Source organism: Sitophilus oryzae, unplaced genomic scaffold, assembly GCF_002938485.1.
Source record: "Sitophilus oryzae breed Bouriz unplaced genomic scaffold, Soryzae_2.0 scaffold_1395_pilon_pilon, whole genome shotgun sequence".
In the NCBI taxonomy this organism is placed as follows: Eukaryota; Metazoa; Arthropoda; class Insecta; order Coleoptera; family Curculionidae; genus Sitophilus; species Sitophilus oryzae.
This window is the reverse complement of record NW_022146054.1, coordinates 1,494,303-1,508,257: the sequence shown is the minus strand read 5'-3', so window position 1 is coordinate 1,508,257 and position 13,955 is coordinate 1,494,303. Positions and strand designations below refer to the sequence as shown.

Here is a 13,955-nt window from a genome sequence, read left to right as displayed (position 1 = left end):
AACAGGGTTGTGTTATAGAAATAAGAAATTATCAATATATAGTTCACGCCGCCGCTGTCATGTCATGTCGATCGCATTAAAATAATATTGAAATCGGGGTTTTGTCATAATATTTAAGTATTATAGTTTTTTGCTAGTCCAGTTATTGAGACTATAAAACACTCAGGTACGAGGTTTGTGTGATGTAACCGAGAGGTGTCTCACTATTGGAATTACCTGTACAATTTCTTGGCAGTCGCTGGCAGTCATTGGCAGTCTTATGACAGTCAACTATAATAATTACATGGCAGTCATAGGCAGTCTTCTTCATAGTCATTGGCAGTCGTTTAGCAGTGGAAGGATATTTTGGCAGTACGTGTACATTTTTTACCCGAGTGAGACACCCCTCGGATGTAACGCTGTTTCGGGTAGTAAAAAATATGTGAAAAACAATTCAAACTAGGCGTCCTGTTGTGTTGTGACAATTTCAAATGTTAATAAAATTGACTAAAAAACGTTAACGCGTAAAGGAGAGCGTAATTAGGGCGTTGTTGGGTGCAATAACATTCAATAACTCAACTTTCCCGGATATTCAACTCTCCCTAAACAACATTTTTATAGCTTCATAATTTCTTACACCGATTTAATCAATAACAAAAATGGATTCAAGCGGTTCGACGAAACAAGTGAGTAAACAAAGTGCTCGTTACATGATCAAAAAATTAAATAGACATATACAAACAAACAAACAACGCTTTATTGTACAAAAAGTCAAAATAGCTTCATCGATAAAGCACTCACAAACAACAAAATCACAAAAAAATACAAACAGCAAAAAATACAAAATACAAATAATACAATTCAAAAAAATTTAAGTCTTTAAAATTACAAAAAGAATATACATGGACAATTTTAGAACAGTACGCAGTAAATAGATATAATTTTAGAGTTATAAAATATTAAATATTAAAATTTTAAAATTCAAAATTGTTCATAAGTAAACATCAACAAAAAGTCGTTTACCCCATATAGGGCTCTCTCCAGTAGGTATGATTTTAGAGCTTTGCGAAATGCGGGAAAGAATGAAAGCGACTTAATATTCAAAGGCAGATGATTGTACATTTTTTTGGCATTGTACAGTATTGAACCTTTAACTAGTTCTGAGCTCGGGGTTGGCAGGGTTACCATCCCTATTAATAAGTAAATCTAAATAGTGCCCTTAAAAATAAAGTGTTTTAATTAGAATAGAATATCGTATCATTATTACAGATATATCATATCATTATTACAGAATATCATAATTATTACAGAAATAAAGATGACTAATATTGACCCATGTGTCCCCTACGACATCCTTCTAACCCAACCCAGCATAAGAAAGGGGGACACAATAGATCTTTAAGGTCGCGGTGATTAATCCCCCTTCCACACATTCTACATTCTACATAGAAGAAATTCCAGAAATTCCTAAAAAATAATGCTACAAGTTATTATTTATAGTACTGAATAATAAATACGTAAAATATGACGCCAACATCAAAAGAAATTGAAATAAATCCCGCTCGAATTGACGAATCTACTTTTACGCAAATGTGTTTCCCTCCACACTTTCCATTCCTACCTTTGCCATTTAATTGCAGCATTAATTCCAGAAATATCCCGCAAGACCGAATTTAAATTCGCTGAAAGGTTAGAGGAAACGCATCAGGTGAATATGTAAAGAACGTTGTCGGCGAAACGGAAACGGAACAAACGGCTTTCTGAAGGACTTAAAACGTTTTTAAAACGGTCGTGCCTACCTTCATGCAAAATGTAAAATCATTGCACACCAAACTGTTAGAGGCTACACGCCATACGCCAGGTTAAACAGTACTAAGTGCTGGTGTCATGTGAATATGCACTGATCAAAAAAACTAAAAGAATGTCTGATTTGAAAGAATTGTCTTTATTTATTTTACTTACACAACGTTTCGGTCAGAAATATCACTGACCGTTATCAAGAGTCAACTGTGAACTATCAGTTCACACTTATTAAGGAAGCATTGTCGCGTTTATTACGGAAGCATTGTCTACCATATTCAAAGTAATGCACTGATTAATGCATATACGTTTGTAAAAAGTTTATAATAATTATAGTTGCATTATTTTTTGAAATTCACAAATATGTAAAGTTAATTTTGCTTGGTTTAAATATTAAATTTTATAATATAATATATTTTTATTTTACAATGAAAGAATGAATAACCCCCGACAACCCCCAAACGAAAAATAAAAAATACTTTTCTAGTCGAATCAAATGTAAATAAATATATTGCTCAAAAATCTGTAAATGTTAGTAGTCTATGTTTCTGATTTGGTTTGGTTTGGTCAATCAAAAACATCACATAACATTACTATTTAGACATTTTGAGCTTTTTGGTCTTACCTCATCATGAGCTAACATGCATTCTTCAAGTAACAACTGTTAATTAGAAGTTTGTTTTTACGTAATGTCTGCCGACAAAATAATTGATAATTATTGACGACTTGGCAGCTATAAATATTGTTCAAAACATCGAAAATGCTGAGAAGCATCTTCAACATTTCCCTCGTATGATAGGAATAATGACATATCCATAGAAAAATAGGTTGACATAACTCAACAATAGGTTATGAAATTCACGTAACATTGACATTTTTCATTGCTTTATTCACATTTGACTAATGTTTAACTATTAGATGCCTGAGAAATTGCGATGCTGTTAATATGTGCTCAACGCGTAACCAGAAAACGATTCGTACAGCAACGAGAATACCAAAATCGACTGCTTGGCGTTCCGCTAATCGCATACTCGCTCACCGCTTTGAAAGCATAACGTTTTTATGTCAAAGTTACAGAATTCGGGCCCTGAATGAAGAAAAATAGAGGAGATATCCCTCTTTTTCTATTGCCTACTTGGATTTGAGGTCAATTCCTATTGTGAGGACCTGACCATGACTCTCCTCCCTTGAGTTAATGACTCGCCAACTCGATGTCCTTACATTGAAGTTCTGAGCCTGGATAAGGCTCAACAGGTAAATAATGTCTTTTCCCTTGCTCCTCTGCAGAAAGACCGTGATGGTCGCCCCTTTTGGGATATTTTCTCTTTTCACTGCAACCAGCTCCGGCCTTTGCCAAGTTCCAAATAATATAAAAATATTTAAAAGTCATATTTATAAGTCATTATATATCGAGAAACTATACGCTCGTTGAATTTGATACTTTATATCAATTTAATCAGTTGTTTAATAATATATTTTCGTACCTTTTTGTTTAGGCGTAAAAGTGCTTTGCTTTTGTGCCTAGGCGTTAAAATGGCTTTTTTCTACGATCGTGCAAAAAGTAGCTATTTTTTACACTAGTGCAACAAACACCTTGACATTATTAATGAAGACTCTAACTAAAGAGAATTTTTTTTTACATTTTGTAAAAATTTGTCAAATCCTGGGAGATAAACCAACCCAGTGAGCAAAGTTTTGTCACATTTAGAAAACATTAGGGAACAGTTACGTATCTGCGTTTTATTCATTTTTATCAGGCAAAAGAAGGGCCTGGTAACATAACAACGACGTCACGTAGAACACATATTTCCTTTAAAGGAATAAAATACTCACTGGGAAGTACCAGTACTGGACACTAGAGATGAGCAAAACTGCGATTCTCCAATTGCAATAGAAACTGCGATTGCGATTTTTAAATCGCTGCGACTGTAACCTGCGATTGCGATTTTAATATTTAAATATTGTACTATAGGAATTCTACTCAGAGCGTCATTTTCTATCGAATAAAGTAAAAAAAAACCGAGGGTGCCATTTAGAAATCAAAAGTTGTAATAATTTCCGGTGAAACAGGAAGCGATGGAAACGAACTGAATACGTCAATCAATCCTAATTTATGTCATATGCTTACATACCTAATAATAAAAATAATAAATCTCGTTTTTTTATCAGAAAAAATAAACAAGTTATAGAGGCGAATCACTCTTGATAAACACCCGGTACGTTATGATCTTGACCCTAGAAAAATAATACCTTCTCTATAAATAACTAAAATTAGAGGATAAAATCAATCACAGTTTACTATAGAATGCTGTAATGGAGCCAATCGCAGGTTGCTATTGCAATTTTAAAAGCTCTGCGATTGAATCGCAGTTTGCGATTTGTTGCTCATTTCTACTGGACACCTCGCAGCAACGTTCTGGAAAATAATTTTAAGTGAAGAACAAGAACCCGAGACCTCAACGAGCAGAAATGAAATTAAAACTCAAAAGACTACTGGAAATGAAGTTTGTCCATCAACCATTACTTTAGTAAATTTTTCAAATTGCGACATTAAAATTAAAATGAACTTAAAAAGTTATATACATGGTGGGCCACTGAAAACTTACAATGGCTATAATTCTTAACCAAAAAAAATATCAAAAAAAATAAAAAATACCGTTTCTATAATATCGAGGAGGAATACATATGACGTATTTTTTGAACCACCCCGACCTACCCCTTAGACGGCACCCCTACTCACTTGAAAATCTTAAATGGCAACACCCCACTTGTGGCGCTTTTTTAGAAAACCCATGAAAAATGCTAAACGATGATCATAAAGTTTTTAGGGTGAAATTGAAAAACTACCCCTTACACGAAAAATTAGGTGGACATTAATAAAAAAAAGTGATTTTTTCAGCATAAGTTACAAATTGGGACCTAGCTTAATGAGGCAAATGAGGTATTTTTTAAACCAACCCGACCCACCCCTATGTGCCACCCACTCACTTCTAATCTCAAGATAGCCATACCCCACTTGTGACACTTCTTTGGAAAGCTAATTGAAATTGCTAAACGATGGTCATACAGATTTCAGCTTCTGTCTTCTTTCAACAATTATTACTGGTAAGTAGTGATAAGAAATGTAGGTGTGACAATTTGAAAGAAATTTAAAATAATTTATTTTAACAATTGCTCAAAATGACAGCCGTTTTGTTCCATACAAAAATACAAACGATTTTCAAATTCTTCTCTCACTTTTTGGAAAGTCTCTCGGAATATTTCGACATGCTTCAGTTATCCTCTGCCGCAATTCTTGCAACGAACCATTGTCTTGTAGACTATGGATTTAGTGTAACCCCACAAGAAAAAGTCTAAAGGAGTGAGATCAGGTGACCTTGGCGGCCACTCGATTGGGCCCCTTCTGCCAATCCACTGCCGTGGATAATATCTATCCAACCACCGCCTTGTGACAATAGAATAATGCGGAGGGGCTCCATCTTGCTGAAAGTGTATGAGGTCTTCATTAAGAATTAAATTTCCTTCCAAATCTCTTTGATTTTCAACCTCATTTACAATGGCTGGCTCTATCAAATTATTCAGCATTTCCACATAAGCATCACCAGTCAAATTTCCGTCGATGAAAAATGGACCTATAATTTTATCGCCTAGTATTCCGCACCAAACATTGAGCTTTTGGGGATGTTGGGTGTGTCCTTCAATAACAATATGCGGATTCTCATCTGCAGTTCTGCTTATTCACAATTCCGTTTAAAAAAAATGAGCACTTATCACTAAAACAAATATTTTTAGTAAGTGAAGGTTCCCTTCGAATTTCCTCCGTCATTAGTTCACAGAACTGAATCCTTCTATCTGGATCGTCGTCGCCAAGTTCCTGCAGAATCTTCATTTTGTAGGGATGGAATTTGTACATTTTCAATACTCTCCTGATAGATGTTCGAGGTATACCTGTGATTGATGCCAACTGGCGTGTTGATGCTTCTGGATTGACCAATACCTGACCAATAACTTCCATCTGCATTTCTTCATTCAGTACCCTGAGCCCTATCCTTTTTTTATTTTTGACCGACCCAGTTTCTTGAAACTTTAAAATCAAACCTCTAACATAAACGTGACTTACGTTTTTGTCCGGATTTCTCTCATTGAAAGCACGGGCCGTTCTCAAATAACACATACCTTCAGCACCATAAAGAAAAACTATTTGAATTCTTTCTTCCACAGTAAAAACCATTTTTCTTTCAAATAAGCGAATCAAATAAATGTTTAAAATACCACCAAATTTGCAAACGAATGAAAATCGATAGAAGACGCATCGAAGACGCAACAGATGCAAAAACGCAAAGATATGCCGATTTAAGATGTTTGTTGAAAGTAAAAAATAGATGATAAGGAAGAATTTGCGTTTGTGTTGTGAAACATCTTTGTGTTGCCTTTTTTATTATCTACATTTAAAAATGGCATTGATGAGATGAGAAGTGAGGAGATGGCACCTAGGGGTGGGTCGGGGTGGTTTAAAAAATGCTTCATTTGCCTCATTTACCTGGGTCCCAAATTTTAACTTATGCTGAAAAAATTACTTTTTTCATTAATGTCCACCTAATTTTTCGTGTAAGGGGTAGTTTTTCAATTTCACCCTAAAAACGTTATGATCGTCGTTTGGCATTTTTCATGGGCTTTCCAAAAAGGCGCCACAAGTGGGATGTTGCCATTTAAGATTTTTAAGTGAGTAGGGGTGCCGCCTAAGGGGTAGGTCAGGGTGGTTCAAAAATACGTCATATGTATTCCCCTTCGATATCATAGAAACGGTATTTTTTATTTTTTTGATATATTTTTTGGTTTAAAAATTATAGCTATTGTAAGTTTTCAGTGGCCAACAAGTGCCACTGTTAGTGATAATATTATTATGTAAATTACTGTAAAATCTTTTTAATAAACATTTAAATAAGAATTTCGATAAAATTCGATCGTAGAAAAAATGTTGTGTGTAACATGTGCAAAAAGCATATTTGTTGCACTCAGCATGATTAAAAAAACTCATGCGTCGTGCAACAAATATATATGTCCTTTTTGCTCTAGTTACACTAATAAGTATTTCGTATCTTCATGCTTAGAAAAGTAATAAAAGCGCTTACTTTTGTGCCTAGGCGTTAAAATGACTTTTTTATATTGTCAAACACGTCACAAAAATTAATACTTTTGTGACGTTTTGTCCCCTTAACATTATAATCAGGATAATTTTCGTAACAGAAAATATAGCCCATTTGCAATTTCACCACAAAATTATCACCCATATTTTATTCGAAAAGTGAGAGCACTTAAAAGTTGCGAGAATTCATTAAAAGTCGAATTTAACAACGGAATATTCTCTCCGCGCCTGGGAATTATAAATAAAATCCCCTTTTTTTTTGACTACGTGCCTGTTCAATTGCACCCGATACCCCTCAAATCGCTAATAGCAAAGTGGAACGGCAAACAAAACAAACAAGCACAAAAACCGGGATGAGAGAGATGAGGAGATAGCGATAAAGAGGCAAAAGCGAAAAAGAACTTTATATATAAAAGGGTTTTTTAACCGAAAATATTTTTTCAATCAGATGGAATGGAAAGAGGTGGCAGTAGGTGTCGGGATAAAGGGATACGTGGTAAAGTGTATAATAAAGTGAAGATGAGACGGTATAAAGCCAATGCCAGAGAGAGGAACAGGATGCACGGGTTGAACGCCGCGCTGGATACGCTGAGGAGGTATTTTTTTGTTATTATTTTTTCTTCTCATGCTCTAACTTTAAAAAATGTAAAATACGATTACCTAGTCCACATTTGACATTTATATGGTTAATTACTTTTAAAGAAGTAACAATACACATTTTATTTTATTTTATTTTTATATTTAGTTACATTTACATATTTTATATTACTTACTAACGAATATGTTGTGAAAATCAATTTTATTTTTTCCTGTCGCTGCTTTTTAGAAAATCAAAAAACTAATTGCACATTCTCATAGCCACTTTATTAGGGCTATCTGATAGTATTTTTAGATTCTCAAATTAGCTGATAATTTGTGAGATACAGAAGCCAACTTCAGCCCCATACTAACACTTCGCTCCTTCGTCCCTTCCTCGCGTTACTTCGTCACTTTACTTCGTTCCTTCGTTCCTTCGCTTCCTTCCTTTGTTCATTCGATGCTTGGAAATTAGTCGATTATGCAACAACACAGCACAAAATATTTTTAATATTGCAGCTACATGTTTATTACGAAATATCTAGTAACCTCTAAAATTTAAAAAAAAATCCGTAAGACGCATAATTTTTATTTTATAAAACTTTTATAACAATTCTTTGTCGTGTCAAAAATGAAAACTGAATTTTAATAATATATATATATTTTTTAATAAATCCGAATATTTCAGTATCATATACAAGGTATATCAGTATGAATGTACAAGGCGAGTCAACAATAGAGTAAAGTTTATTATGTAATTTATATCGAAACTATGAAATATGACATACTAATTAAACGTTGATGTCAATCCCCATTTCTTCAGATATTTTTTTGTAAAGGCATAATGCACATATTTCTATTTTTTTATTTTTGTCGCTACGATTACATAAATATGGACATGTATTTTTTTACAAATATGAAGACAATATTGTTTTTTTCTTCCATTTTTTTAGACTACTGTGTGTGAATTATTTTTTATATCGACTCGGCGATTGCTAGATGTACAGGATGTCCTATTTTTGTGTGTGTTTATAGGGGTTTCTGGTTTATGAAAAGTAGAGATATAAAGATGCCGTTTTTTCACATAATTGTTACTTATTATGAAACTGCTTAACTATAAACAGATTTATGTTTTTGTTCTACCCATTGAGTACTTACCCACTGCCCGTGTCTCTGTTTTTCAGGTAGAATGCAATTTTTTGCATTTTAGATAACCTTTGTATCTCGATTATCTTAACTTATCGAAAAGGTGAAAAAGAGGATCAGTGATGGGCGGTGGGTAAGTACACAATTTGTAGATAAATAAAACCTGGGTATATATGTAACCTACCTGTAGATTTAGATGAACATCCTAATTTTAATAAAGGAGTTTCCGTCAACCGCATAGTAAATACCGGTATAATACCAGGAGCAAATATACCAATATATATATATATATATATAATGAATATTAGATATACTCGTATTCTTGATATTACTGGTATTATACCGGGTATTTACTATGCGGTCGTTCCATCCTTTTATAAAATTAGGCTAATTCATCTAAATGTAGTATATATACCCTGATTTTGTTTTGTTCTACCCATTGAGTACTTACCCACTGCCCGTGTCTCGTTTTTCAGGTAGAATGCAGTAACGAAACTAGTTTGGTTTGGTTTTGGCTTCGTTGGGAGCTGTCTATTTCGAAAAATGACTCAAACTTATGTTCTTTTTTTTAAACAGATGTTTAGACACTCTATATATTATTTTTTATTTTATTTGCCTTGTTATGAGCTTTCTAAAATTATAATATACTCTATATTTATTTATTTAGGTACTGCTAAACTACTAAATGGCTCTTATTTTATTTAACTTAATTTTACCAGATAATTTTGCTTTGTATCGTGATATTTTGATAAACTACACGGAAACTGAACTTGTGCTGCTTTTAAATAACATGCCAATAACCAACATTTTACGTCGAATAAATTAGTTGATTGTTTTGATTACCTAATTTAAACCGGCCGACTATGTAATAAAGTTAAATAATGCATTTTTACCCCGTTTATGAAAATAAGTATTTTAGAAAGCCCGTAACAAGGAAAATAAAATAATATAAAAAATATCGCATTTAAAAAAACATATAAGTTTTAGTCAATTTAAAAAAGACCGATTCCAACGAAGAAATAGTTACGTCACTGCATTTTACGTGAAAAACTGCACGGGAGACCGTTTTCACCTTTTCGATAAGTTATGATACAAAGAGGATCGAAAAATGCAATAATTTCAGATTCGCCCTGTATTTTAGGAAGTAAGAGAGCTAGGACATATTTGTATGTAGCATCTTTAGTTTCATAAAAAAGTAACAGCGTAATGTGAAAAGCGCATGTTTGTATCTCGACTCATAAACGAGAAACCCTGCAAAACACACGAAAATGGGACACCCTGTACAGACGTATTGCCAAATCAAGAAATCAACTACGAATGAAATCCAAGATCGATTTATATATTTCATATATTTTAATATTTTTTTGTGTTCGTGATAATTCCTTTGCTACTTCGTCCAAAAGCCGACAGTACGAGGAAGGAGCGTTTTGACGAAAGAACGAAGGAACACACAGTCGCATAAAATTGACATTTCCCATAGTAAATATAAGATTTTTGGACGAAGGGACGCGACGAAGGAAGGAAGTGAAGTAGCGAAGTGTGAGTATGGGGCTTTACGACTTACAACCTAAACGAAGGTATCTTCTAATGAATGCTTATTAGGATTGGTAACGAAAAACACAACTATCTCTATACATATATGACAATGTTTGTTATTTTAGTAATAACAGAGTCAATATATCATGGCTTAATTAACTTAAACATAGATTTATTTAATATATATTCTTTTAGATTCTTTATAAAGATATTTGGGCGGTTCTTAGATGTCCAGTTAGTAGGCAAACTATTGAAAACACTAATAGACATACTTATTGCACTATTCAGAGCTTTATTGGTTCGTGCTGCACTTAAGTAGATATGCAGATATTATTAATGTTTCGAGTATTATGTTCATGCACTTCATGATTAAATTTTATTTGAATATTACATTTAGCCTGATTTTTTAGTTACAATGAGTTTACATTATTCTAGAATTAAAATTTGATTAATGTTCTGGATGTTAAGTGTTTCATATAAAGTCTCAGTATGAGTATATTAAATAAAGTTTTTAAGATCTTATTTTGAAATATTTCGATTTTATAAAAATTGTTCCTGTTACAAGTTCGCCATGCTGGTATTAGATATCTCAATATTGACAAAAAATACAAACAAACAAACAAACAACGCTTTATTGTGCAAAAAGCCAAAACAGCTTCATCGACAAAGCACTCACAAACAACAAAATCACAAAAAAATACAAACAACAAAAAATACACAATACAAATAATACAATTCAAAAAAATTTAAGTCTTTAAAATTACAAAAAGAATATACATGGACAATTTTAGAACAGTACGCAGTAAATAGATATAATTTTAAAGTTATAGAATATTAAATACTTGACCTTTGACCAGTGTGTGAGATGATCAAAATTTTAAAATACAAAATTGTTCATAATTAATAGGAACTAAAAACTAATTATATAATTATTTAGTTCCTATTAGTTCCTATTAATATAATTAATAGGAACTAATAGGAACTAAAAACACTGCACTATACTTGCATTTATATAATGCAACAATTAAGGTAATATTTTATTATTAATGTTTTCGAGATAACTTTTATTCTCCACCACTATACCCAAATATTTAATTTCATGTGCACTTTTGATATTCTTATTATTTATTTTCGAGTTTATTTTTATTTGAGTGTTACATATTTTTTATTTTTTTTTTGTTCAAATAGTAAATGTTTAGTTTTATCAGGATTTATTTTTAATTTATTATACAGGGTGAGCCAAATTGAATACTTTTAAAGGCAAACTATCTTTTCTAAAGGAGATAGACAAAAACTAATGATTGATTTTTTATATGGGACACCCCCTTTATATTTTTAATTCATTGAAAAGAACCTAAAATTACCTTTCCAAAAATATAGCATACACTTGATATTTTGCTCGATTCCCTTTCGAAATATAGAGTTTTTTAAATTTCGCCGCTTTTGACCGGCGCACAGTGCTTCGAACATATGGCTCTAGAGGACAAAAATCCAAAACTTCTCTTTTATTGTAAGCAATTTATTCAAACTAGGTTTATTTGACACAAATGATGAGTACTCTCATTGTACTAAATGATGATGTTCTTAGTCCCACGTTTATGAAAAAAAAATCTTATAAATAATATTGTGTTCCATCTATATAATATGTGTTCCATCTAAGCAAATAATAATTAATTTATAGTATGAAAACGGTGTAAGTATTAAATAAATCCCTGTGATAAAAAAGAATTGAAATAACATTAGAACATGATTCCTACAATATAAGTCTAATATAAAATAAAAATGTTTTTCTTTAATTAATTAAAGAAAAACATTTTTATTAAAGTAATATTTAATTAAAAAAAAACTTAAGATACTATAAATTTACTTTAGGACAACAAAATGCATAGATCGTAACTACTCTGATTCAGAAGAATCACTGCTGACAGAATCTTCCAAATTTATAGTATCCAAATCACAGGTAGACGATGTATCCTCACATATAAGATATTTCTGTACATCATTTTATAATATGTTACTTTTTCGCGTTGTTACTGTTCTTTTTGTTGGTATGAGGGGTTCAGATGTTAATAGTTACCTCTTTAATAGACCATATCCATATATTATTTTTTCCTTTTCTTGGGTATGTGGTTTTATAATAAACTGAAAGATGGAAACTTTTTTTATGCGACGTTTCGCTCCAACATAGTGGACTTTTTCAGGCACAAGTGGTGTCTCATTTGACTGGAGGGTTCATCAATATCTAATAAAGAACACATTTTTTGAAATACATATAATTTTGATTTCTTGTCCTTATGATCGAGCCAAGTATTAACCAGATCGGCATTGCTTATCAATTTTACTCCATCTGAAAAGTATTATAAAATAAAGTTCGTCGCAAGCAGACGTAGGTGAACTATACAAAAATTAAAAGTGTATGAATATGACAACAAAAATATTTAATAAATACGATATGTTTTGATGTTTTTTTTTAAATGCCTTTTTGAAGTTTGAAAACGTAAAATTTTTATACCCATTTAAGAATCATCTTAAAAAATAAATAAAAACTAAACAATCACGACCTTGTTTAGAAATAAATTTAAAGTACATACCTTGTTTAACAATATTCATAGTGGCTTTCAATTAAGTACGTACCGTTTAACTCCATAATATACAGAACTACTATGAATGTTATTCTTTTACTGATGAGATAATGATCGCGTAAATTTATTTTTAGTGAAAATATTTGCTAACAAAAACGCTGTTTATGAAAAATAATATACAGGATGGTTGAACATTGCTATAAGTATAAAATTATATATTCAGATATTAGTAAATTTTAACTTATTTTTTGATTTTTGTCCATGGGACGAAGCACTGTGCGGCGCCGGCGTAACGCAGAAAACCAATGGTCACTGGTAACTACAAGCATCAATTAAAACGAAAATAATATTTATATTTACAAGAAAAAATGAAGAACTTTTATAATAATTTAACCCATATTTAACAACAAAAGATTTAAATTATACAGGGTGGTCCGAACTGTATTCCGGAAACTTCGGCAGCATATTCTGCAGATAAAAATAAGTAAAAAAGTTCGTATAAATGTATGTCGTAAAATACTTAGTTTCGGAGATGGTGTAGAAGTTTCATTTTTATTTCGATTTTTTCTAAATAATTTCTAAAGTGACGTTAATATTTGGATGAAAATTTGTGTCTGGGAGTTTTGTGACACGAGAAATTTGATTTTGATGTCAAAATGACTCGTATTTGTAGGGGGCGCCACCTACATGCGTTTTGACTGTTTTGAACAGTAATAACTTTTCGTCCGTACCTGTATAAAACTACTGACTAAAAAAATATACATTTCCATGACTTTTTACATAAAAAATGTCTCTTGGTAAAAATCGCTACGAGCAACCGTTCTCAAGATATTTAAGATGGGAATAGTTAATACCATGTTATTATTAACAAAAAACAAACACACGTTTAATAGAGTTATTTGACTGAAATAATACATTTTTATTTTTTTAAATTAATCATAAATTTTTCTGCAAGAAAATGATGATTATACAGTTTCTGTTGAACTTTTGGCACAAAAAGATTTCAAATTTAAGATTTCAGTCCAATAACTTTTTTTTTTTCCACAATAAGGGGCCGTCCTCTGCCGGAAACACTGCGACCTGTGAGGCCTATTGTGTTTGTCCCCTTTCTATATCTGCACCCATTCTCCTATCTCTGTGCCCTGCACTAACTTATGCAGGTCCTTGATAGGATGGGAGCATAGTTCCTC

General features: G+C 32.1%; 1 protein-coding gene across 2 annotated transcripts in view; it reads left to right on the top strand.

The window, feature by feature from the left end:
- Positions 1-13,955, top strand: part of LOC115875734 (ribosomal protein S6 kinase alpha-5-like) — a 276,844-nt gene that overhangs the window by 85,047 nt on the left and 177,842 nt on the right. The gene's annotated exons all lie outside the window — the stretch shown is intronic.